Below are 4,201 nucleotides of genomic sequence, written 5' to 3'. Positions count from 1 at the left end.
CTCTCTCTGTCTCTGCCTCCCTTTCTGCCCTCTATCATTCTGCCTCTCTCTCTATTGCTCTCTTTCTCTGTCCCCTATTTCTCTCTCTCTCTCTCTCTCTCTCTCTCTCTCCCTCTCTCTTTCTCTCTCTCCTTTCACAGAAACTCTCCTCGTAAAAATTGATATTGTAGATGACACACAAATACACATATACACTCTCTCCCTCACACACACACACACACACACCACACACACACACACACACACTCTCCCCACACTCACACAGACAGTGTGAGACATACAGTCATGTTTCTGATTCTGACTCATTCGGATATCGTCAAAGACAAAAACAGAGATGAGCGTACCCCTCTAGGACCCAGATACCTGGACATCCACCAATCACAACACCCCCCCACCCCCCCCCTCCCCGAACGCATTCATCTGCTCCGTCCCCACCTCTACCACCCCGTACTCAGAAGACCCCCGGCTGGATGAACGTCTCATACGCAGCTGAAAGCTCAGTCAGTAAATGTCAGTGAATGTTTATTATGAACTCCAAGGCAGGAAGTGGACTCAGTCTGTCCGTCCCGTTTTACAGGCAGAACTGAACTCGCCTCAGGATTCTCCCTCGTCTCGTTCTCTCCTGCCGACCTGCATGAATATTTCATCAGGGATTGACACACGGTCGTCTGCTCTCATCCGGATGATGCAGCAGAACGGATGATGACATCCCGGCTAACACGGCAGGGGGTGTGAGGGGGTGGGGTGGGGTGGGGGGGGGGGAGGGTGGTAGGGGTGGGTATTGTGTATTACAGAGGGGAGTTAAGACAATGAAGTATTGTACACAGTACAGTGGGGGAAGATTTGAGCACGACGATCACTGCTATGCATTTTCAAGCCTCTGGATAGAGAAAACGCATTGCAAACAGGGTGATATCTGGAACTATAATTACCACTATACAACCACGTAATAATTGTCCTAATAAAGACAGAATCGTAGCTCTAACTAAATCCCCCAAACACTCCACAGATCGTAGCCACACAGACCTCCTCCCTCCCACTCACAAGCCCAGAGCAGAGCAGCCTTCGCCCAGACGTGCATTAACCCAACGAAGGAGCAGCCGCCTTCTCATGCATCAGAGAAGCTTCAAACAGATCCCATCGCCAGATCCCATCGCCAGATCCCATCACCAGATCCCACCACCAGATCCCATCACCAGATCCCATCACCAGATCCCATCACCAGATCCCATAGACAGATCCCATCACCAGATCCCATCGCCAGATCCCATCACCAGATCCCATCGCCAGATCCCATCGCCAGATCCCATCACCAGATCCCATCACCAGATCCCATCACCAGATCCCACCACCAGATCCCATCACCAGATCCCATCACCAGATCCCATCACCAGATCCCATCACCAGATCCCACCACCAGATCCCATCACCAGATCCCATAGACAGATCCCATAGACAGATCCCATCGCCAGATCCCATCACCAGATCCCATCACCAGATCCCATCACCAGATCCCATCACCAGATCCCATCGCCAGATCCCATCACCAGATCCCATAGCCAGCGCACTGCTGCACGTTTTGAGAGACAGTGCAAGAGTACTTTATATGATCCCCGAATGTTTTTGTTTTGTTTTGTTTTTCCTTTAACACTGTTACTAAATTCGAATCCCTGTAATTTTGGGAGCAGACAAATGCGTAGATGCTCCCAACCATAGACGCCTTCCGCAGAACAATAAATTCTTCTCCACTTATAAAGTTTTATTTCTAAATGTGTTTTTCCCAAAAAACCCTGCTTTTATGACTTTATATTTTTCCTTGGGAGAAGATCTGCACTGGTTGTTTTAACACAAAATCTGGATTCCATCGGCTGGATTTCATCTATTAAACCGGCGACGTACGTCAGAGAAGCTTCTCTTCAGGGGAGACATATGAGCGCTTCAGAAAAAAGACATTTCTAGCCTGTCTCTAGGCAACGAGAGATCATACCAACCAAATCCTTTTGAAATATTAAAAAGGGAGAGGGAGAGAGAGAGGGAAGGGGAGAATGGAGAGGGTAGAGCAGAATGCATTCCTGAGAGGCAGAATTCATGTCCGATCTCATACCTCAGCCAGCGTTGCTCTGAGAGCGGCTGGTTTGCCTGTTGGCTAGTTCGGGAATCTTAGCCTCAAACTACTACAAGTCAGGCTGAGTAACTGTTGATGAAACCAATGAAGCAATCCAACAGAAAAACACGCACACACACACACAGGCAAGGGCAGACAGACAGACAGACAGACACACACACACACACACACACACACACACACACACACACACACACACACACACACACACACACACACACACACACCCGAACCCTGCCTGTAAACCTGCCAGTCATAGATACACCTCTCTAAGCAGTAGAAGCAGGTGACAGTGGATCTGTACCTGCAGCTGCTACAGCCTTTGTCCTCACATGTCTGAGTATCTACTCCACCATATAACCCAGCGCTCCCTCTCTCTGACCCTGGAGCAGGGCTGGGGACGCACCGCTGCTGCCCCCTACAGGTTGACTCTGGCACTGCCATAACAATACTTGGCTGTATACAGCAGACCTCTGAAGAAGGGCCAGAAAAAGCAGCTTTCAAAACACAACAGGCCTCAGGAATGCTTAATACCATGAGACCAATTAATCAGGCCTCAACAGGAAACCTGGCCCACCGCTGTGGAAGCCAAGCCTGTCCCATATGAAGACATGTCACCTCCAACGGTTGGTTTCTCTATGATGCAGACGCTCTGATGCTTGCACACACACACACACACAGACACACACACACACACACACACACACACACACACACACACACACACACTGACACACACACACACACACACACACACACTGACACACACACAAAGGGTGGAGCGTGGAAGACACATGGAAAAGGTCTTAGGATCTTTCCTCTCTTTCCAAGACTTGTTTTTCACAACTGAGTGTCAACAAATATTCTGTACTGCTTCAATTCCCAGCTCAGGAAATCTAGATACACAACCACATAGAATATGCAGCAGAACTTTGTCCAGCAGGCCTGTACTGGATATGTCAGAACTTTCAGAGGGCCTGTACTGTACGTAGAGTGAACTAAACCGTGTTGAAAGTAACGAACAGTGCTGTAGGATGTGTGTTGTCACGTGTATCGTGAGTTGTTCCTAAAGCTGGACAACCTTTCACATGATTAGAGGAGATGAAACCCTCTGCCTGACTAGACATTGGCCTTCTTCGTTAGGCACTGTCCCGGCCAACCAATCGGCAGGCCAGCAGCACACAGTGGCCATTGTTGCCATTCTAAACTAGGCTAGGAGGTATTGAGTGCTAGCCCAGGGCTAGCTATGGCTAATTCAGCCACAGAGGGGAATGCATTGAACTGTAGCTGTCAATGCAACTGCAATGTGTGAAGGATCACACTGCACCTTAACCCATAACAGTAACATATAAGGCAACATCGTAACACACACACACACACACACACACACACACACACACACACACACACACACACACACACACACACACACACACACACACACACACACACACACACACACACACACACACACACACCTCCCCCTCTCTTACTGTGGTTCCAGACCTCCCTGTCATGGGGCTGGTGTCAGGTAGACCTGGTTTGGTACAGGTAGACCTGGTTTGGTACAGGTTAGCTGGTTAGCAGGGCACTTCCACAGGAAGGTGAGGCTAACTGAACTGTTGGTTTGTCACTGCGGATCAGAAACTAATAAATAAACAATAATGTGTTATCTATCTCAATAATGTGTTACCTATCTCAATAAATAAAGTGGTAATGCAGATAAGGAACTAGCAATAAGGAACAAAGAGGCCTTCAGAAAGAGCAACAGGTGTTGCAACAGGATCAAATTCCTCCCGACGATCACAGACTTGCCCTGCAGGAATATTGTTCAAGCTAAAAAATGCAACCTACTCTGCAATAAAAATCGTATGCTTTGAAACTCCAGAAACAGATTCTGAGTTCCACAGCTAAGCCATAGCTGTTCAGACATGCTGAGGTTCTCATCTGTCTATTCGACTTCAGTGGATTTGCATAATCGTATCAAACAGAGAAAAAGACAGGGAGAGAGAGAGGGAGGGAGGGGGGGGGGGATCAACCATAAGATAGATTGCATTGAGTATTTGAGGAGACGGT

General features: G+C 48.3%; 2 protein-coding genes across 2 annotated transcripts in view; one reads left to right on the top strand and one right to left on the bottom strand.

Annotated features, from left to right (window-relative positions):
- Positions 1–4,201, top strand: part of LOC310820000 (gamma-glutamylaminecyclotransferase C-like) — a 268,729-nt gene that overhangs the window by 126,995 nt on the left and 137,533 nt on the right. The window lies entirely within an intron of this gene.
- The window catches only part of LOC310819915 (dedicator of cytokinesis protein 9-like), a 52,962-nt gene that overhangs the window by 44,065 nt on the left and 4,696 nt on the right, over positions 1–4,201 (bottom strand). The window lies entirely within an intron of this gene.

Source organism: Argentina silus (genome assembly GCF_951799395.1).
Source record: "Argentina silus genome assembly, chromosome: 19".
Lineage (NCBI taxonomy): Eukaryota > Metazoa > Chordata > Actinopteri > Argentiniformes > Argentinidae > Argentina > Argentina silus.
This window is presented reverse-complemented; position numbering and strand designations above follow the sequence as displayed.